The sequence below is a fragment of the Sminthopsis crassicaudata genome, chromosome 2 (assembly GCF_048593235.1).
Source record: "Sminthopsis crassicaudata isolate SCR6 chromosome 2, ASM4859323v1, whole genome shotgun sequence".
Taxonomy (NCBI): domain Eukaryota; kingdom Metazoa; phylum Chordata; class Mammalia; order Dasyuromorphia; family Dasyuridae; genus Sminthopsis; species Sminthopsis crassicaudata.
Genome location: NC_133618.1, coordinates 337,540,314 through 337,563,883, shown reverse-complemented (window position 1 = coordinate 337,563,883; position 23,570 = coordinate 337,540,314). Strand labels below are relative to the sequence as shown.

Genomic DNA, 23,570 nt, shown 5'->3' with positions numbered 1-23,570 from the left:
CATCATCAGTGCTTGATTAGAAATGCAAATAGCTGGTCAAACTATGGCAAGGTTGACATCTTAGTAAGCATCTAAAGAGTCATCATGAAAGGGGATTTGAGCTAGATTTGGATGGAGCTGAATCCACAGGTGAGCAAGGCTTGAGCCAACTGTAAACTTATACTACTAAGACTTGAAGAATCAGGTTGGAATTAAATAAGTAGTAGGACTACAAAGGAACTTCATATCTTTCTCATCTGTTATTACCACTTCCTCTCACTATCAGTCTAAAGGAGAATATTTATAGCATTGTTTAGGGCATCATTAGATTTAAGGTTAGGAAGTCAAGATTGTAGGTCTTGCTTGCTAGCTTACTCTATAAGTTTATGTAACACATAACCACACTACAATTCAGTTTCTCCAACTATAAAATGGGCATAGTAAATGGGCACAGTACCTATCTTACCCACTTTTTAGGGTTGTGATAGCATAAAATGATATCACAAATGGAACATATCTTCAAAAATTTTAAAAGTACCAAACAACATAAGATATTAATGTCTTCTCTTTACAAGAAAGCATTCTACTCAGCACAAACCTAAGGCTGTGGTTAGCCCCAGAGGCCTATACTTTTCATATGGAAGGGGAAAGAAACATTTTAGGTGGAATCTAATCCCAGTTGTATTCCCCTACCTTTCCAAATGAGTAGAAAGCAAACACAGGCATCTCTGTTTCCAAATCCTTCTGTCATAGGATTTAGCATTTTTATGTTGATTGCTCCAAGCTGCCATCTTTTTGTCTCCCCATCAAACATGTCACACTGCACACAAATACTTAATAAATGTTTGTTGTTTAAAAAGATGTGCTTTTTTTTTTCTACTTGAAGCTATTTGAAGTCACATAGTCTCAAAGATAACCATTTTGATACAGAAGCACTTCCCTCAAAGATACTTGTCACATACAGACACAAACTCAGTCATTTCAATATATTTTATAATACAAAAGTATATTCCACCTAAGTCCTATTCTGATGCCATATTTTGGCATGGAGATAACTCTAAACTAGCAGGGCACAACTTTTTAGCAAGCCTTACCAAATTGTAAAGGCTTTGATAGATTGTGCTTTTTAAAGAGCTCTCACATGTCCTAGCTCTTCAAGTATTAAAGCAGGAATAGCATCTTCCCAGCCCTCAGGAAATGGGGGCTAAGTGACTTGCCCAGGGTCACCCAGCTAGGAAGCGTTACCACATTTGAACTCAGGTCCTCCTGACTTCAGGGCTGGTGCTCTATCCACTGGACCACCTAGCTGTCCCCAAGCAGGGGACAAAAATTCAAAAATTCTCATTTATACAAAGATAGCTAAACAAGCTATCATAAGTCCTCATAAGAATTCTGATTGAAACAGCATAGTAGAGTGGAGAATATCTAGATTTGAAAAATCAGAAGACCTAAGTTTGAATCTACCTGTCCCACTAATACCTATATAATTTTGTTCAAAATCTTTAGCATTTCTGAGCGTAGGTAGATAAGCTATAAAATGTAGGGAATAAATTATATAGTCTCCTAGGTCTCTTCTAGCTCTAAGACTAAAATTTAACATTTCTAGGTGAAATTGTTAAATTTGACACTTTATGAGAGGCAGAATTATTAGTAGGCCTTTGGTGTATTTGAAAGATCTGGGTTCAAATTCTGCCTCAAGCATGTATTTGTATGATCATGGATAAATCACTTAACCTCTCTGGACTTCTTAACTGTAAAATAAAGAGGGTTGGGCCTAAAGAATGCTAAAGTCCTTTCTAATTCTAAATTTATTTCTAGTTCTAAATTTATGATTTTATAATCCGGATGGGATTCAAGAAAAGAAAGGCCACATAGGCAACAGATCAAAAGCTTGATTTCAGAGAGTAACTGATACATTCTGAGAACCTTAAAGGCTAAGAAAAGACTTCTGCAAAAACAGGCAGCCTAAAGAGGGAAAAAAAAAAATCTGAATTGCATAAGAATTTTAGACAATCTGAATATTTAACTCTAGGACACCTTCTTCTGCTACTGTGACAGTCTATACTCCACTGACTTTACTTCATAATTATATGTGGTTTTTCATTCAAACTAGATGTCTTTCAGCCCTCACTTTTTACCATGCAAGATTTCACTATTACTCCCAGTCACTCAGGCCTGAAACTCCAAAGTGAAAGGAGTCCTAGAATTTGGAACTTCTGGCATACTGCACAGCTCTCATTACATTATTTTTGACTTTCATTTTTTATCCTCTATCTAGTCACCAAATACTGTTTTTCTACTATTCTTTTGAAATGTCTCTGAGATTCTGTTCCTTTTTTCTTCTTCACTGACATTACCTTAAGGTGCCAATAATTTGCCATGTTATCACCTGATTTACACCTCTAGGTTACAAGTTTTCATGACTTTAACATGAAGAGATTTAATATTTTTAATGCTTTATCTCCCTCCAATATGTTAGTTTCCTGAGGAAATGAGACTATTTTTGTATTTTGTCTTTGTATCTTTTAGCCTAGCACAGTGCTAGATGCTAAACACATGGGTGCTTAATAAATTGGATTCCAACTCTAAAAATTCTGGATTTTTATTACCTTGTGCATACATCTCTTAATACTACAGCATGGGACTCTAGCCTCGGCAATAAGAGCCGAGAAAGAGATTCAAGGAATTAAGAGTAGGAAATGAAGAAATCAAATTATCACTTTTTGCAGATGACATGATGGTATACTTAGAGAACCCCAAAGACTCTGCTAAAAGGCTATTAGAAATAATTCAGAATTTTAGCAAAGTCGCAGGATACAAAATAAATCCACATAAATCCTCAGGATTTTTATACATTACCAACACAATCCAACAGCAAGAGATAAAAGAGAAATTCCATTCAAAATAACAGTCGATAGTATAAAATATGTGGGAATATATCTACCAAAGGAGAGTCAGGAATTATATGAGCAAAATTACAAAACACTTGCCACAAAAATAAAGTCAGATTTAAATAATTGGAAAGACATTCAGTGTTCTTGGATAGACCAAGCGAATATAATAAAGATGACAATACTCCCCAAACTAATCTATTTATTTAGTGCTATACCAATCACACTCCCAAGAAACTATTTTAATGACCTAAAAAAAAAACAACAAAATTCATATGGAAGAATAAAAGGTCGAGAATTGCAAGGGAACTAATGAAAAAAAAGTCAGAGGAAGGTGGTCTCAGTGTACCTGATTTAAAGCTATATTATAAAGCAACAGTCACCAAAACCATTTGGTATTGGCTAAGAAATAGACTAGTTGATCAGTGGCATAGGTTAGGTTCACAGGGCAAGATAGTGAATAAAAATAGCAATCTAATCTTTGACAAACCCAAAGATCCCAACTTTTGGGATAAGAATTCATTATTTGACAAAAACTGCTGGGAAAACTGGAAATTAGTATGGCAGAAACTAGGCATGGACCCACATTTAACACCACATACTAAGATTAGATCAAAATGGGTCCAAGATTTAGGCATAAAGAACGAAATCATAAATAAATTGGAGGAACATGGGATGGTTTACCTCTCAGACTCGTGGAGGAGGAAGGAGTTTGTGTCCAAGGGAGAACTAGAGACCATTATTGATCACAAAATAGAACATTTTGATTACACCAAATTAAAAAGTTTCTGCACAAACAAAACTAATGCAAACAAGATTAGAAGGGAAGTAACAAATTGGGAAAACATTTTTATAGTTAAAGGTTCTGATAAAGGCCTCATCTCCAAAATATACAGAGAATTGACTTTAATTTATAAGAAATCAAGCTATTCTCCAATTGATAAATGGTCAAAGGATATGAACAGACAATTTTCAGATGATGAAATTAAAACTATTTCCACTCATATGAAAGAGTGTTCCAAATCACTATTGATCAGAGAAATGCAAATTAAGACAACTCTGAGGTATCATTACACACCTGTCAGATTGGCTAAGATGACAGGAACAAATAACGATGAATGTTGGAGGGGCTGTGGGAAAACTGGGACACTGATGCATTGTTGGTGGAGTTGTGAAAGAATCCAACCATTCTGGAGAGCAATCTGGAATTATGCCCAAAAAGTTATCAAAATGTGCATACCCTTTGACCCAGCCATACTACTACTGGGCTTATACACCAAGGAACTACTAAAGAAGGGAAAGGGACCTGTATGTGCCAAAATGTTTGTGGCAGCCCTTTTCATAGTGGCTAGAAGCTGGAAGATGAATGGATGTCCATCAATTAGAGAATGGTTGGGTAAACTATGGTATATGAATGTTATGGAATATTATTGTTCTATAAGAAATGACCAACAGGAGAAATACAGAGAGGCTTGGAGAGACTTACATCAATTGATGCTGAGTGAAACTAGCAGAACAAGAAGATCATTATACACTTCAACAATGATACTGTACGAGGATGTATGCTGATGGAAGTGGATTTCTTCAACATAGAGAAGAGCTAATCCAATTCCAATTGATTAATGATGGACAGAATCAGCTACATCCAGAAAAGGAACACTGGGAAATGAGTGTAAACTGTTATTTTTACCTTCTGAATCCAATTCTTCCTGTGCAACAAAAAATTCGGTTCTACACACATATATTGTATCTAGAATATACAGTAATATATTTAACATATATAAGACTGCTTGCCATCTGGGGGAGGGGGTTGGGGGAGGAAGGGAAAAAATCTGAATAGAATTAAGTGCAAGGGATAATGTTGTAAAAAATTACCCATGCATATGTACTGTCAAAAAAAAAGTTATAATTATAAAATAAAATTAAAAAAAAAATAATTAAAAAAAAATACTACAGCATGGGAGTAATGGCTAGAGAGCCAGACATTTAAATTCTGCTCCTGTCACACTTTAAACAAACCATATAACCTTTCAATGACCCAGGCAACTCTCTTTTTTTTTAAATTAAATTCAATTTTGGAGGCAACTGGGATTAAGTGACTTGTACAGGGTCACACGATTAGCACTAACTTTTGAGTTCACTTTTGGGAGTTCACACACTCCAATTCTTGGAGTGGTTAAAGCTGGTTTGTATGGTTTTGAGAAAATGATACTCCAGGGTATGCTGAAAATTCAGTGACTATCATTATGTATGATGAAATAAAATATTAACTGAACTTTCACCTCAAGACTATAACTACAATTTTATTTTATTGTGGAATTTTCTCATTTGTCTGGGAATAATACAAACTCTAACTCAAAAGTGGCTTGTATTAGAAAGGACTTTTCAAAGGCAAAGGAATATACCTTCAGGAATTCCTGTGCAGCAATTTGGAACTATCAAACTGCATATCTTTTGATCTAGCAATCTCTTTACTAGGTCTGTATCCCAAAGAGATCAAAAAAAGGGAAAAGGACTAACATGTGCAAAAATATTTGTAGCAGCCCTTGTTGTAGCACAACAACTAGTGGCAAGGTACTGGAAACTGAGTAGCTGCCCATCAGTTGGGGAATGGCTGTATAAGTTAAAGTACATGAATGTAATGGAATATTATGTTCTATAAGAAACGATCAGCAGGATAATTTCAGAAAAGTGTGCAGAGACTTACATGAACTGATGCTAAGTGAAATGAGTGGAATCAAGAGAACATTGTACACAGCAACAACTATGTGAAAATCAACTGTGATGAAGTTGGCTCTTTTCAGCAAAGAGTTGATTCAGGCCAATTTCGATAGACTTGTGATGGAGAGAGCCATCTGCATCCAGAGAGAGGACTATGGGGAATGAATGTGTATCACAACATAGTATTTTCACTTTTTTTGTTGTTGTTTGTTTGCTTGTGTTTTTCTTTCTCATTTTTTCCTCCTTTTGATCTGATTTTTTTGTTTGTAGCATGCTAAATATGGAAATATGTTTAAAAGAATTGCACATGTTCAGAATGTTTGTGGCAGCCCTCTTTGTGGTGGCCAGAAACTGGAAACTACATGGATGCCCATCAACTGGAGATTGGCTGAATAACTTGTGGTATATGGAATATTATTGTTCTGTAAGAAATGACCAACAGGATGATTTCAGAAAGACCTGGAGAGACTTGCATTAACTGATGCTGAGTGAAATGAGCAGGACCAGGAAACTATTATATACTTCAACAACAATACTATATGATGATCAATTCTAATGGATGTGGCCATTTTGAACAATGAGACAAATCAGTTCCAATAGAGCAGTAATGAAATGAACCAGCTACACCCAGCAAAAGAACTCTAGGAGATGATTATGAACCGCTACATAGAATTCCCAATCCCTCTAATTTTGTCCGATTCTTTTTGTACAGCAAAACAACTGTCTGGACGTGTATACATATATTGTATTTAATTTATACTCTAACATATTTAACATTGGTCAACCTGCCATCTGGGGGTAGGGGAAGGAGGGGAAAAATTAGAACAAAAGGTTTGGTGATTGTCAATGTTGTAAAATTACCCATACATATATCTGGTAAATAAAGACTATTAAAAAATTAAAATAAATAAATAAATATGTTTAAAAAAAAAAAAGAAAAGAATTGCACATGTTCAACCAATATTGGGTTACTTGCTGCTTAGGAGATGAAAGAGGTAGAGAGAAAAATTTTGGAACACAAGGTTTTGCAAGGGTGAATGTTGGAAACTATCTTTGCGTGTATGTTGAAAAATAAAAAGCTATTATTACATAAAATAAAAAAGAGAAAAAAAGAATTCCTATGAAGCTCAAAATAAATGTCTGTAAAGTACACTTGTAAACTTTAATATACCATATCCTCAGCTATGATTATTACTGAGCAACAGATTAAGGATGGAAGTTAATCATGTATTATAAGGACCTTAACTCAGAAGCATCATAGATATATATATATATATGTATATATATATATATATATATATAGGAAGGAAGAAAACAACACAGACAATTCACAAAATGACTCAACCTAACCAAAAATCAATTCTTCAGAGGTTTGCTTCCTGAGATCTGTTCTTTAAGTATGGCCCATTTTGTACTTTCACTTTTGGCATCCACATTGACATGTAGAGCAGAATATGAAGTCTTTGTTTTTGGATAGTCATATTTTCCAACAGTAAAATTCTTACAAAGGCACTGTGGTCTAGTGAATTAGGAATCGTAAGACTTGGCTTCTGTCATTAAGCGTGTGACCTTGAGAACAGAAATTTGTTAGCACCTATTAAGTATTGCTAAGAACACCCTGCTACTTAGCATCAGAGGAATTTGTGGGGTTGAAAGACATTAAGAAGGCATCTAAGACTGTGGTTTATTCAGTAAAGGGAATTTACTCATAGAAATTCTTTTCACCAAAGCATATTTCATTAAGTCAACAATTATTTATTAAGCATATACTCTGTGCCTGACACTATGCTAAGTGCTGGAGATATAGAATTAGGTGAACAGTCCCTTCCTTCATTTAAATGTACATGCAAATAAATGAAAAATAAAATAAACTGGAGGCAATCTCAGAGGAAAGGCACTAACAGTGATGAAGACAAGATTTGAGCTGAGATCTGAAGGAAACTAGGGAAGCAAGGAAGAGGATGAAAAAGGAGATTTTCCAGGAAAGAGGATCTAGCCAGTGAAAAGACAGAGTGGGATGTTTAAAGAACAGCAAGAAAGCCAGTATCAAGAGAAGGAAGTACTATATGAGAAGGCTAGAGAAGGTAGTAGAGAACATGTTAGGAGAGTTATGTTAATTTACAGTTTTAGAGAGTTGCCTGGAACACAGAGAGATCAAATGATTTACTGATGGATGGTACAATTTATGTGGACTTGAAACCCAGGTCTTTCAGTATCAAGTTCATCTCTCCAATCATTATATAGTGCTGTCTTTCATTAATGCTCTCAGGAAATTAAAAATTAATGGGGGGGGGGGGAAGAAGAAATATGTGATTCCTGATTACTTTCCACGCTAATATTCTATGATTCTATACGACACATCAAATGTTAAGACTACAGTAGTAAGAAGTTCTGTCTTCTATCTTGTTTGAAAGTGAAAGCAAGATCTACATCCAGAGAAAGAACTATGGAGTTTAAATGCAGATCAGAATATGCTATTTTCACATTTTTTTGGTTGTGTGGCTCTTCCCTTTTGTTCTGGTTCTTCTTTTACAACATGACTAAAGTGAAAATATGTTTACATGATTACACATGTATAACCTATATCAGCTTGCTTGCAATCTTGGGATGAGAGGGAGAAGAAAAAAACCTGAAACTCAAAATCTTATTTAAAAAAAAAAAAAAAAAAAAAAGAATGTTTCAAACTATCTTTACATGTAATTGGAAACAACAATGATGCTGTTTACCAGAGAGAGAAAGAAAAGAATCTTCAAATTATATCTTTTTGAATGCTTAGATTTTTAGGCTATGAGCCATAGCACCAATAGCCATATCAAATGAACAGATAAAGACTTTTGCCTTGCTCCTAGATTTGAAGTATTGGTGGGATTTGAAGGTAGAACTTCTTCTCCTCATAAAAATTAGTGGGTTGGACAACATGTTTTAAAAATCAACTGATGATTTGATGATTCTAACTCAGATCCTCTTAAACTCCCAAACAGGAAATTGCAAGCAACTTAACTCAGAAATGGGGAGTGTCATAATTTTCCTCCTCTCTGCCCTGTAACTAAAAGGACTTCCCATAAGAATTGATGGGAACAAACTGCAGGAAATAGAACGTAAAAAGTAATTAAAGTTGTCAGTCTTAATTTGCTCAGTCAAGGGGTATGCTCTCTAAATGACAGCATAGAAAACACTGTATTTCATTCTCAGAGCCATTAATGTAATCTATACTCCAGAAAAGGAAAGAATTACTATATGCTGTCAAATTATATCAAATAAATGGAGATGAATAGTGGAAAAATACTCACTGTTCAGTGCCATAGTTATTTAGAATAGAATATTAGAGTTGGAAAGTATTTTAGAGATCATCTAAGTCAGAGCTTTTATTTTACAGGTAAAGAAAATGAAGCCCAGAGGAGTTTATTAATTTACTCAAAGTCATAAATGAGTTGGTGGCAGAGTGAGGCCTCTAATCTCCCAGATGGGTACAAATCTCTCAAGGAGAGTCATCATAGGAACTAACATGAATAACACATCATCATCTGCTATGGTTAAGATAACCTTTGTAAACTAAGGTTAAAGGAGCCTCCCCTGTAATATATGGATATGTTAACCAGTTACTTTTTTATAAGGGCTTTTAAGGGTACAAATGTAACTAAGCACAAAACATATTCACTGACTTTTATAAAGAAAATTCTTCAAAAGATTGTAAAGTTTAATTTACTCCCCTGAACAAAGGGAGTTTTTTTTTTATTAAGTAGGCTTTAGTTCATGCTAAATGTTTCCTTATAAATGGCAAATTATTAATATTCATATTTGAGTTTCCATGTTAAATATTTAACTAAAAATCAGGTAACAGTGCTTAGACAGAGATATAGTAATGACAAGATATATGGAAAGGAAACATACTAAACTAGGTAGGAATCAGGAGATATCTGGGTCCTTCATTTGCCACCAATAAATTGAATTTGATAAACTCACAGTAGTAAGAACAAACTTTTTTTGACCTAAGACTTTTATGTCCAGTTTTCATGAGCTGGATCATAGGGCAAAAAAATCTGACTCATTTTTGTACCACAGCAGATCCTCTTTTATTGTAGGAGTTGCCAATCAGCATTTTTGCTGACTGCAAATATATTGAAAGCCTATTATGTACCTCACAAAGCTGCAAGGTGATTACCCATCTCACACATCAAATAACAAAGTCCTGCCCAAATTACAGAATGAAAAGAGAGTTTAAAATTCTATTGATGCAAGATTTTAGTATCTAACAACATAAGATATATCTGTTTCTGTCTGAGAAAATCTTGTTCAATACCAACCTGTTTATTGAATGTAGAATGAGATATTGGCTGGCTACTATCTGATATTTTCATGTTTATCTTGTGTTCTTTGAGGGATGGGGGGAAAACCTATTATAACAAAATAGCAGGTGATAGGTAGCTTCCAAATGTCAGATCTGATAGTTCTAGCTATTCTTGCAGTACTTCCTTGAAGTTGAAATAAACCTTTCTCTATCTGAGCTGCTTCAGCCTTGTACTCAATATGGTATGTATTACAATAGAGATTCAAGCAGAGCAAAGTCTAGTTTTGGTAACAGAGTTACCAATGGCTTGGTGATTTTAAGACACTTTCCATCCTCTCCCAGTAAAGGCTACTAAACTATATAGACTTTTATCTCTTAGGAAAAGAACACTAAAAATACATTTGCAGTTCTATCAAATTAGGAAAGAAAAACAAAACAAAATTATAATGAAGATATGTGATGGTACCAAGTTTCCTAAAACCCAAGATTTTTAGATGATACTATTTTCTCTGAATCCTCAAATTTTTCAGATTAAAACTATCTACCAATTTATATCAGCAACTCTTCTGAAATTAATATCTTAGAGAACTGCCTCTCTCCCCTCTCCCATCACCCATCTCTTCAGCCTCCTGAATCCAAGGCACTGCTTTTCTTTTTCTAAGTTGCCTCTCTGTTTATACTGTACTATGATGTTCAATAATTAAATTATAGCTATACCAGCAGATGCACCCAATACTAATTACATTATTATTAATAAAAACATTTCCTTCTGACAATAAAAATAATAACCTTAAAATCTAATTGCAAATGATGTTTGTGGCAGCCCTTTTTGTAATGGCTAGAAACTGGAAACTGGATGCCCATAAATTGGAAAATAGTTGAATAAATTATGGTACATGAATGTTATGGAATATTATTGCTCTGTAAGAAACAACCAACAAGATGATTTCAGAAAGGCCTGGAGAGGCTTACATGAACTGATCTAAGTGAAATAAGCAGAACCAGGAGATCATTATACATGTCAACAACATGATTATACGATAATAAATTCTGATGGACATGGCTCTCTTCCACAATGAGATGATTCAAACCAGTTCCAATGGTTCAGTGATGAAGAGAGCCATCTACACCCAGAGAGAGGCCTATGGGAACTGAGTGTGTGTGGACCACAACACAGCATTTTCATGCTTTCTGTTGATGTTTGCTTGCATTTTGGTTTCCTTCTCAGGTTTTTTTTTTTTTTTTTTTTTTTTTTTTAAATTTCTAGATCTGATTTTTCTTGTGCAGCAAGATAACTGTATAAATATGTATACATATGTTGGATTTAACATACATTTTAGGGGCAGCTAGGTGGCGCAGTGGATAGAGCACCAGCCTTGAAATCAGGAAGACCTGAGTTCAAATCTGGTCTCAGACACTTAACACTTCCTAACTATGTGATCTTGGGCAAGTTACTTAACCCCAAATGCCCCTTTTAAAAGATTAGAAACATATAATTTAACACGTAGTAGACTATCTGCCATCTAGGGGAGGGGGTAGGGAAGGAGAGAAAAATTGGAACAGAAAGTTTTGCAAGGGTCAATGTTGAAAAAGTATATGTTTTATAAATAAAAAGCTTTACAGTAATGAACTGAACCAGCTACACCCAGCAAAAGAACTCTAGGAGATGATTATGAACCGCTACATAGAATTCCCAATCCCTCTAATTTTGTCCGCCTGTATTTTGGATTTCCTTCACAGGCTCATTGTACACTATTTCAAAGTCCGATTCTTTTTGTACAGCAAAATAACTGTATGGCCAAGTATACATATATTGTATTTAATTTATACTCTAACATATTTAACATGTATTGGTCAACCTGCCATCTGGGGGAAGGGGAAGGAGGGGAAAAATTAGAACAAAAGGTTTGGCAATTGTCAATGTTGTAAAATTAGCCATGCATATATCTGGTAAATAAAAACTATTAAAATAAAATTTAAAAAATAAATAAATGAAAAGCTTTAACAGTAGTAATAATAATAATAATAAAAACCTAATTGCAAGTCTGGGGTTAGTGAGAATCTCTCAAAAACAAAACAAACAAACAAACAAAAACACGCAAATAAGCCAAGGAAAATGATTTCATCAGATACTAATAAACCTGCAGATATTTAAGGCTAGAAGTGAGGTATGACTATCCAGTCAGCAGCTGTTCAGTGGATTCTCCTGTGCTTGTGGAAGAACTGGAGAGTAAGACGAACTGTCCTTCTTTGGGCTTTCTTCACTGTCCCAAGTAAATTTAGCCTTGGAGACTACCTTCCTTTTTTTTTCAATTCTGTCACTAGAGTGAGGAAACTAACATGTAAACAGTATTTAAAGAAAAGAATATTCTGAGTTGACAAGAAGATATGGTCAGAAGTATTACTAAAAAGTTACAGATGGCGCTAAGGGGTAATTTTTTCAATAAGGAAGTTGAATTTGAAAATAGAACTATAATCTATCAAACACTTATCAAGTCATTATTAATAGGCTGAACACTGGGAGGTACAAAGAAGTGAAACAGTTATCAAGAAATTTATATTGTATATGGTGAGACAAAATACGAAGTACACATAAAGAAACATACTAAAGATATACAAGAGGATACAAAAGGAGGAACTAGATACATGGGAGGAAAAGGGACATCTGAAAAAGCTTCATGTTAGACCTAAAGCCTCTTTTATTTGAAGGATAAAAGTAATTCTTCAGTTCTGTAACACTTCAATAAACTCAGAGATGGAAAACTTCATTTCCTGGCCTGTGGTGGGATCTGGAAATGGAATTTCTAGAACAAATAGATGAGCATCTATGCATTATATATTAGATGGAAGTTTTCCATATACACATATACAAGGTGTCCTAAAAGTGTCAGGGTACTTTAAAATCTTTTGGGATCCAAGTATGCAGTTTTTAGTCTAACAGGAGAAGGGAAAACAGAGGATTATTAAATGTAAAAAGACACTTCCTATTGTAGAAGAACCAAGGGCTTTTAACCTTAGGCAGTGGTTCTTAAACTCAGATATAGCTCAAGACTAAACAAAATCACATCAAATTTTCCAAAAGGACCTTCAAACTGGCTTCCCTGAAACCGCTGCACTTTTTAGTAATCTTGTCCCCAACTTCTAATTCCATAACATACTTCCACTTGATATTCCTCTATTCACAGGTTTTTTTCCTGTTTCAGACATGGCAGCCACCCTGTGAAGGATAACCCAATTGTACCCATTCATATCTCGAACTGCAAAAAAAACCAAGATTATGGTTTTTTTCCCCTCTTCAGAGTCTCAAAAAACAGGAAGTGATTTTATCGAGACACTAAGATAATAAAAAAGTTTTCAAGACTGAAGCGTGAGATATTGACAGCTTCCTCTTACCATTACAAGGTTTCCTCAGGAAATCCTCAGTACAATTAAATCAAACTGCTCGCAACCATAGACCAAAACTGAAGCAGGATCTAAAACGCATTAATCAGGTCCACTGAGGGGGGGCATAGGTGAGAGCGGTGCCAAAGGAGCCGGAAAGGCTTCTCCAACAACTTCTTACATAGAAGGTTTCTTGTATTCACTTGGAGGACCCAGACAAGCCCGAGTCGCTAGTTCTCAGTTCAAACCTCAGACTCTATTAGAGATCTATAATAGAAGTGCTTTTTGGGTTTTATTTTGTTTGCTTTTCTCGGTATCTCCGGGGCTCGAGCCTGGTACACAATAGATGCTCGCTGATTTTAGAGGACTTTTTGTCCTCTCCCCCCACTCCACCTCCAGCTTTGTACTCCTCGGTCTGGTGCAGCCCTTGGGTTCCCAGGTCTTGTTGTGACATTTTGCCCCGGACGCCTCTTCCTCCAATGCCCCGGCTCCCGTGCTGCGCAGAGGCTCCCTCTCTCCGAGAGAAGCTCCCAGGAATTCCCCGGCCTTGGGTTGCATGTCCCCCCCACCCATCCCATCTAGTGACAGCTGAGACAGAGTCTGAGGAGGAGCCCAGAACCAAGTTCTCCCACCCACCTGCCTCCTTCTCCCGAGGGAAATATGCATCCGGTGCCCAGGACAGGCCTTCACCAGCCGCGTAGCACCCAGCCCAGGAGACTACCCCCGGACAAGCAAGGAAGGTAAGGAGGAGACGGTGCCGCCTCCGGCAGCTCCGGGGCCGCTTAAGGGACACAAAGCCCCCCTCCCCCCCACCCCGGTCCCAGTCATCTCGGATTTCCCTTCCCGGCAGTGACAACTCACCCGGGAGCAAGGAGGCAAAGAGCAGGCGCGGCGCCCTCCGGCCAGATGTCGGCTGGTCCAGGCTGCCCGCCTGCCTGCCTGTCCGCCCGCCGCCGCCACCGCCGGTTCCGCAGCCCAGGCTCCGCGTGCCCTTGTCCGTACGTCTAGCGCAGGCTGTAGCTGCGGGAAGGAGGGGGAGGGGCAAGAGCGTGAGGGGGAGGGGGAAGGGAACTTGTCGCAGGGCTCAGAGAATGGAAGGTGGCGGAGGCAGCCGCGTCACCGCCCCAGCTGAGCAGTACTGGGCTGGGGGCGGGGAAGGGCCTTTCGGGAGAAAAGCCGGGAGGGCGGGGTCCGAGCCGGGAGTGGAGGGGGAGTGGGCCGCGACGCAGACTGAGCAAAGAGAAGGAAGGCCAAGTGGGGGGCGGAGCACCAAAAGGGACGTAACAACTGCAGAACGTTTGGGCTCCAGCAGCCAACCAGGGTGAGACTCCGCTCCGGCTCCTCCTCCGCCGCCTGCACGCACGCACTGCTGAAAGACGCACACGCTGTCAGAAATGGGGAAGGCCTTGTGGCGCCTGCTCTCTCGGCAGTCTGGGGTGGGCGAGTTAACTAGGTTTGGGTGAAATAATTAAATTAATCGGCATATACAATAAACTTTGCATCTTTAAAAAAAACAAATCTAACATGCAGTATATCTTTTTGCTGCTATATTTGAGTTTTGGATTTATGAGATTTGGACAAATTTTTAATTTTTCTCGAAACCATGTTTTTATCATGTATATTAAGTGCACCTTTGACAAGCGTTTTTTTTTCCAAATATATCTTTAATAATAATATCTATGTTACATCTATGTCACTATGTTACATATTACTAATATATAAATACGTATCATTGTCTGTGATAGTAGAATAGAATGTGTTTCCAAGAGAGAAAGGTTTGCAAAGTACTTCACAAATATCTTACTTTATCCTCACACACTCTGGAGAAGTGGATGCCATTTTACCGATAAGGAAATTCATGAAAATAGGAGGTAAAAGGGCAGCTAGGCGGCGCAGTGGATGGAGCACCAGCCCTGAATTCAGGAGGATCAGAGTTCAAATCTGGTCTCAGACACTTAACACTTCCTAGCTGTGTGACCCTGGGCAAGTCACTTAACCCCAGCCTCAGGAAAAAAAAAAAGAAAAGAAAGTGACACCCAAGATGACTCAGTGTCTAAGGTGGATTTTGTCCCTTAGCAAACTTTATAGTTTAGTTATACATGACAAAAATTCACTATTTTATTTCACTATTTTATTTTAGATCAGGCTGGTTTCTAAACTTTTGAAGAATCTTTATCTTGATTTCTTGGATAAGTTTTTAATCTTTCTTGATATGTGACCTGGCAAAAGATTATATAGCTGTATACCATTTCCATTTGGGATTTTAATTCCAGAACAATTCTAGTATATTTGTCGCAGTTTATCATTCCCTCAAAAGACAACACTTTGAGAAAGTAAAAAAATATATATCCAATTTATTTTAGGGGTAAAAAATGAAAGTTTTCAGGCTCACTTGGACTTATAATAGTTTGTAGAGTGTTAAATGAAAAAACATGTTTCCTCAATAAAATTTATTTACAGTAAATAGTAAATAAATCCTTCCTGCTACCCAAATCTCTCTAGAATTATTTTCTTATTTTCTGAAGATTCATTAAAATATTTTGTAACAGTAGCTTGACAGCTTTTGTTATTTATTTTTAGTCATATTTAACATTGTGCTTTGGTTTAACTAAATCCTTTTTCATTGTGGGTTTGATTGTTGAAATGGTATACTTCCTCCCACTAATAATCCCATATCTTTGAAAGTCACTGAAGTGTGATCTTTAAGAGGTACAACACGTGTATGTTTCCTTACAGTAGGAATCATTTTTTAAAACAATTAAAAACATGAAAAAAGAACAACGAAATACCTGTGTATGATTTGAAATCCAGCACTTAACTGACAGATTACTAAAGAAAAGTAGGGAAACCAGCTGGACTACTCTGTTCAAGATTAGATGTTCTGAGTCAGTCTACAGTCAGAAGTAGCATAAACAATGGCCACTGCTGTCATAAAATGAAATAAGGCAATTTGCATGCCCATATTTCTACCAAATTCCTGTGAAGAATTCTTTGTTTCTTAATCATTACATCCCTCAACTACAGAGAATTAAATTAACTTAAACCTGCAGGTTTATTTTACAGAAATGATTTATTACTCGGTTTTTGCGTCTCATTTTTTATTTTATAAGGTATTATATGTTGGCACTGTTATTTCCAAGTGTATTTCATTGAACAAATAGTATTAAGTGGCTCTAAATTTCAAAGTATAATATTAGGTGCTGTAGGCAGTTTGAAATAAGGCATTGTAGTCCTAGATTTTTAGTTTTAAGTGAGAAAAAAAGATGAATTAATAATAACTCAGATTCATATATATATATAATCTTGTTCCCACCCAAGCTGAGGGATGGAAAGAAAGGCACTCCCATGCATATGACAGTGTACATGGAAGGAGACATGACTCCAAATGGTGGAGAGAATGCTAACCTGTTGCTTCAGACCTATGTAAAGGGAAGAGTTAATGTCATAACTTTTTGGGGACAGATGTTCCAACATGGACTCTCTTTAGGAGACACATGGAAATATTTTGGAAATTGCAGGTATGTTGACAAACCAACTTTCCATATTTTTAGCACTAACATTTTTTTCGCAGGTACCCAGTATTGCTACAAATCATGAATATCATACTCTCTAAAGAATCAAATTAATTGATGATCCAAAGAATAACGGGCAGCCTATGATGGGTATAAATAGACTGCCATCTGTTATAACATCAATAGCTTACACAAAGGTTGGGACATAAAAGAAATCTTGTAAGAGATATATAACAATAAAAGGAAGCAGGTGGTTTTTTAGTGAGATGGGGGAGATAATAGGCACACAGGTCAAAGATTTTACTGGTATACACTTGATGCTGAAAGTCATAGTGGGAAGTCTTTAGTCAGTTGAGTAGATCCTTCATAAAGAGTTTGTGAGAGGACGATTGTAGTTTAGGATGAGAAGATTTGGATGGATTGGGGCTGGGAGCAGTTTGAGCTGGAATCAGAATAGGGTTAGGAGTGGTCCTGGACTCAACCTGTAATGTTCTCTTCTCTAAAGTATAATGTTCTCTGGGAGCAGGTTTCTTGGGGGGCTTCTGGGAGCAGTTTCAGTTTAGATTAATAATCCCATATGCAGTAGGGATTGAAGTCCAGATCCTTTCCTGTCTCTTAACGATGAGAAGAAAAACTGAGGCTCCAAGGGGAAGACAGTTCAATGCTTTCTTCTCCTCCAAAGTACCCAAGGGGGGGGTCCACTTAACGAAGGAATTCGATACTCAATGCTGTGTTAAAACAAAGTCTTTATTGATAGTAAAGGGATAGACAGGCATTTGGCCTCTAGGTTGAGAAAGGCCAAACTGCCTGGAAAGGGGACAACAGAACCAAAATTGGCAGACACAAGGCAAGGAGACCAAGTGCAAGAAATATAATTATAGAGATTCATTTTATACATAACCAGAATCATAAAATAAAGTTTGTATAGAGATGTTATCCAAGAGGTTCTGGAGAGATTTGTAAATAAGACAGGAATTTCTCTTAAGGATATAAAATTCTATTAATCATTTGTGTCTCAAGTTATTTCCTTTAACCTCTTCTAAGAGGTTAATTTCCTGTTAATTATTTGTATCTTGGGCTATCTCCTTTTATCCTCTTCATTATCTCCTTCATTTGGGGCTCCACTAGTTTTCTGGAGGCCTTCCGGATCTTGGTTTCAGTGTTCTCCTGCCACCACTTCTCTGTCTTCCTTTTTTCTGCCCCACTTGTGAATCTCCTCGACTGAATCCTGGCTCTGAATCTCCCGAAGTCCCCAGCCAGCACAAAGGTGGAAGTTGGAAATGACTCCTCCTCCAAGAGTGGGGTTGTGGGCTTCTGTCCTTTGATTTGTGAATCTCCCAAAATCCATCCTAGTTGAGGCTCCTAGCTTATATATGCTCTCTCAAGATGTGAATGTGTGAATTAATGTGTGAACTCCTTTAAAGGTGTGAACAAGTACATAAGCATTAGCACCTTGTTTCAAGTTCTGGCCTATAACACAACTAGTCTCACCCAGATAATAGAATGAAAACACTTAATCTTGATTCCCTAGGGCGGGTCTCTCAGGGAGATCTTAGCATTCCCCCCAAAGTCAGAGAGAGAGAAAGAGAAGAAGTTTTGGGGCTTCCCTCATCAATATAACAACATGTTGAAATAATGAAGTAGTTAATGATTTAGGGCAAAATGCAAGTATTATTGTTGTTTAAGACAAAAGATTAAAAAAAAAAACCTTGTATTTGTAAAGCACTTTATACTTTGAAAATAACTCCTATTTATATAACCTTTTAAGGGATATAAAGAGTTTTCCTCATCACAACTTTGTGAGAATGCCAACTCCTCAAATTATTCCCATTTGCAGATGAAGAAATAGACTTAGGTGCAATATCTTATTTTCATATGAATTTTGCCTCTTAATTCTCACTACAACACTGTAAAAAAAATGTCAACAGTATCCCCATTTTACGAAAGAAGAAACTGTAACTAGGAAAATTAAGTAATTTGTCCATGATCACCCAGCAAGCAACTATTCTATTTATCTGAAGCCCACTATGAGTTTTAGAGTGGGGAAGAGAGGCGAAGAATGGGAGGAAGAGTTTGATTGCTTTTCACTTCAATAATAAGAATCCCCCAGTAAAGGATGAGCAGGTTAGTCTGGCAACAGCTGTCTTCCAGCTCACTTGCTTCATCTCTATCCACTACATGAGTTTCCTTTTGGCCATCTATGACTTGATTCAGTACCTAAGAATGTTCTTTTAGGTTAAAAAAATGAGATAAAATTTAGTTCTGGTGAGCCAATAACTATAAGGTCTGGGTGCTCAGACCTTTGCATAAGTACTGTAGGGTCTTCTATGGCTTGGGGGTCCTCAGGTCACAAACTGTGGATTCATTAGACATCTACAATTCAGTTAAGGGTCTTATAGACTTACAGAATCTAGGTACCCTATTTGTTTATTAGTGTATATAATATTTGTAATAAATTTTGTATCCCCACAGGGACTTGCCTATAATAGGCAGTTAATAAATGTTTATTGACTTGTGAGCATTCATTATAAAGATATTGCTTTTCTTTAGTGCTCCTCATATGTCATTAACAAGATTCTTTACAATTGTTTTTATGAATCATTCTTCACAATGTGAGGTGAATGAGTAATGGGGGTGGGGGAGAAGAAGATTGGGAGACACATACTTATTAAGTGCCTATTATGTGACACACACTATGCTTAGTACTTTACAATCATTATCTTATTTGATCCAAACAACAATCCTGAGACTATTCTTAGTCCCACTTGGAAATTGAAGCAAACAGAAGTTAAGTGGTTTGACCCAGGTCACACAGCTAGTAAGTATCTGAGGTTGGATTTGAACTCAGGTCTTCCTGACTCTAGATCTATTGCTTCAGCCAATGTCACCAGCTATCTAGTAGCTCTGTTTTATATACAAAGAAACTAAGGACAACCAATACAAATTTGTAGAGCAAATCAACTGTATACAGTTAGGATAAGAATCCTAGAAAGAGAAGAGGGGAATTATATGGGTAAAGATTAGCAGAAGAATTATTCCCATCTTACATTTGAGGAAATTGAGCCTCTGGGAAATGAAGCATAGTAAGTAGCTTAGCCCTGACTCCAATCTATTATATTTCAATCAGAATGAATATCCTACTTCTTTTCCCTTGATCTTTTCTCTTCTTTTATTGAAGTCTGAGCAATGGACTCAAGGAGATGCAACCAGAAAGAGAAGATGGCTATGATGATAATATGGAATCCCCAAAGACTCTTCTAAAACAATTACTCCAGAAGATGCTCTCCTCCCAACCCTCCTTTTCCTTCCCCTTTCCCATCAATCAACAAACTTATTAAATTTAAAAAATTCTTACTCTGCCCAAGTATTGTTTGAGGGGCTGAAGACAGAAATAAGAAAATGAAACAGTCTCTTTCTTCAAAAAAGTCAGTCAGGATCTAGAGTCAGGAAGACTTAAGCTTAAGTTCTCCATCAGATACTTACTAGTTGTGTGATCCTGTTCATTAAATCACTATCTACCTCACTGTTCTCAATTGTAAAATGGGAATAACAATAGCACCTATCTCTCAGGGTTGTTGTGAAGATCAAAAGAGATGATATTTTTAAAGCACTTAGCACAGTGCCTGTTAAATAATAGGCACTTTAAAAAATGGCTTCCCAAAAGTCCTCAAACCTTTGCAAATCTTCAATATAATAATAAGAAGTTCAATATAAATACTAGGTATTATTAATTTATTTGAGGAATATAACATGTTCAAGAGAAGCAAATATAGGACACATACAAACTAGATACAAGGTAATTTGGGAGGAGGCGCTAACAACTGGGAGAAACTGTATACATAATTCTTAAAACTGTGCCATCCAGAACTTGAACCACTATCCTGCCATTTTGTAGATATAACTTTACCTTCATATTCTATCCAGTCAAACCATCTTGCCATCTGCCTGTTCCTGGATATATATCGCCCCTATTTCCCGCCCCTATCTTTTGTTTTAAGAAAATTACTTCTGGAAAGGATAGATCAGTTGATTGCCTTGAGAATCTACTTACTATCCTTATTTATACAAAAAATAAAAATTCTCTTTCCTGGACACCTACTCTTCTATAAGTTTTATTTTCCCCTATTATAATGTATGCTCCTTCAGAAAAGGACCAGGATTGTCATAATTTTTGAATTTGTATCCTCAGTGCTAAGCATAGTCTCTGGCACATATATAAAGTACTTAATAAATGCTTTTCATTTATTCATTCAGTATTTCAGATCCCATTAGCTTTTTTGGCTGTGAAATCACACAGCTGAATCATATTGATCTTGCAATCCACAAAATTCCCAAGGTTTTTCTAAACTTTCACCTGACAATGCCACCCCCATCCTGTACATGTGAAGTTGATTTTTGAAGCCAAGCATTAAGACTTTACATTTATCCCTATAAAACTTCCTCTTAAAATTGAGTCTAATCTTCTAGCCTGTCAAGATTGGTTCCCAACCCCTCCTGAATACCAATTGTTACCCAGTTGTGTTAACTATCTTTCTTACCTTTTTAAACAAAGGAAATTGAATAGGACAGGTAGAATATGCTATCAAGGACTAGAGACTGAATCAAAATGGAAAGCTGTTTTCAAGGTCAGTAGAACAAGGTGGGGGGTGAGGGGGGGATTGGAAAGGGGGCACAGTTTGCAGCAAACATCTGGCCTCAGATCAGGTTTCCCTCTTAGCCAGTTGGGGACCATGGCACACTTTGCTTCCTTTGCCCTGCCTTAGATTTGGAGATTGTTGGCAATATTCTAACACAATTCAACAAAGAATATGTTCATCCAACAAACTAGTCAAAAGTTTCAAATAAATTGAACTCCATAAGCATTTATTATCTATAATTTTTAAGGTTAGTTGTTAGGGATACAAAAACATCCTTGACATCAAGAAGCTTACACTCCAGGCAGCTAGAGCACCAGCCCGGAAGTCAAGAGGACCTCAATTTAGATGTGACCTCAGACACTTCATACTTCCTGGCTGTGTGACCCTGGGCAAATCACTTAACCCCAGTTGCCTCAGCAACTATCATGCTATTTCATCTTGATTTCAAGAACTTTGTGATTCACATTACTCCCAGTCCCTCCTGCCTGATGCATTATCAATTCAAGAAGCTAGGACCTTTGATTCACAAATCCTGGTTAAAAGCACCCTTTTGAATTCCAATAGGAGATCTAGGCTTGTCAAAGCTCCCACTAGAACTGAGCCAACTTGGTCTCTCACAGCCCCCATTGGATCTGAGCCAACTTGGGACTCCACCCACGGGCCCCCTTTAGCTAAATCTCTCATTATAAAAAAAGGCAGCCTCTCTTTGCAGAGGTTCCAAACATGCCAGCCCTCTTGGCACCCCTAGGAGCTTCTGCCCACTGGAATACTGTTTCTAGTGCCAACCTCTCTTTACTCTCATCCCTTTCTTACCTAGACTTTAACTTTACTTCCAATCCCCATGATAAACCTCTTTTTATCAATCTAGGTTTTCAGGTCTGTAAATTCTTTTACAAGGGACTCTTGCGCCGCCATTAAACCTCATTTAACTCCCTATCCTTGTGCCGAATCCTGAGGGGTGGCAGGGGAGCTCCATTTGATTCCCTGAACCCCAAACTTGCCACTAGACTTCATTTACCAGAAACCCTAATTTCATTTGGGTACCGTAAATCTAAATCTCATCATGGTGATGGAGTGTTGTCTAGTTCAAGAAACAGCAAGACCAGTGTTATTGGATCCAAGAGTATGTAGTCAAAAAGAGATTGGCTGAATAAATTGTGGTATATGAATAGTATAAGATATTATTGTTCTGTAAGAAATGACCAGCAAGATGACTTCAGAAAGGCCTGGAGAGACTTACATGAACTGATGCTGAGTGAGATGAGCAGGACCAAGAGATCATTGTATACTTCAACAACAATACTATATAATGATCAATTCTGATGGACGTGGCCCTCTCCAACAATGAGATGAACCAAAGCAGTTCCAATAGAGCAGTAATGAACTGAACCAGCTACAACCAGTGAAAGAATTCTGGAAGATGACTATGAACCACTATGTAGTATTTCCAATCCCTCTAATTTTGTTCACCTGCGTTTTGGATTTCCTTCACAGGCTAATTGTACACTATTTCAAAGTCTGATTCTTTTTGTTCAGCAAAACAACTGTTTGGTCATGTATACATATATTGTATTTAATTTATACTCTAACATATTTAACATGTATTGGTCAATCTGCCATCTGGGGGGCTGGGAAAGGAGGGGAAAAATTGGAAAAAAAAAAGTTTTGGTAATTGTCAACGTTATAAAATTACCCATGCAAATATCTGGTAAATAAAAACTATTATTATTTAAAAAAAAAAGAGATTGATTTTTTTCTTAGTTGGTGGTATTTTATGAATATTTGTTTTGTTACATTATCCTGAATGTCTTTCCAACAACATCTTGCATAGTTTCATCATGGACTACTGATTCCATCCTCAGTCAGAATCAGTTCTACCTTTGGAGAGATTGTCATTACTTATCAAGACCTTATCTTGAATTTATTTATTATTGTTAGTCTTTATAGGCAGCCAAATGTTTCAGGTCCTTTGAAAGCCAATAATTACAACCCATGTTTGTTGTGGCATAGTTCTTTTCTAATTGTTCTGACTCAGTTTCTCTAATTGGTTCTGCCTCAGTTTCCTTAATTGTTCTGCCTCAATCCCCTTACTTGCAAGTCCACCCCACCCCCCTCCCATGCATTAAGACTGGTATAACTCAAAGGTTATAAATTGTTAATG

General features: G+C 36.9%; 2 protein-coding genes across 3 annotated transcripts in view; one reads left to right on the top strand and one right to left on the bottom strand.

The window, feature by feature from the left end:
• Nucleotides 1–23,570, bottom strand: part of SUSD6 (sushi domain containing 6) — a 123,811-nt gene that overhangs the window by 95,701 nt on the left and 4,540 nt on the right. The window contains exon 3 of one of the 2 annotated variants that reach the window (XM_074290491.1): nucleotides 14,122–14,280. The gene's annotated coding sequence lies outside the window, so the exon portion shown is untranslated. Of the gene's footprint in view, nucleotides 1–14,121; nucleotides 14,476–23,570 lie in introns of those variants that run through there. The other variant, XM_074290490.1, reaches the window with a different exon arrangement.
• CCDC177 (coiled-coil domain containing 177) overlaps nucleotides 13,486–23,570 on the top strand; it is a 56,476-nt gene continuing 46,391 nt past the window's right edge. The window contains exon 1 of the mRNA XM_074290489.1: nucleotides 13,486–14,000. The gene's annotated coding sequence lies outside the window, so the exon portion shown is untranslated. The remainder of the gene's footprint in view (nucleotides 14,001–23,570) is intronic.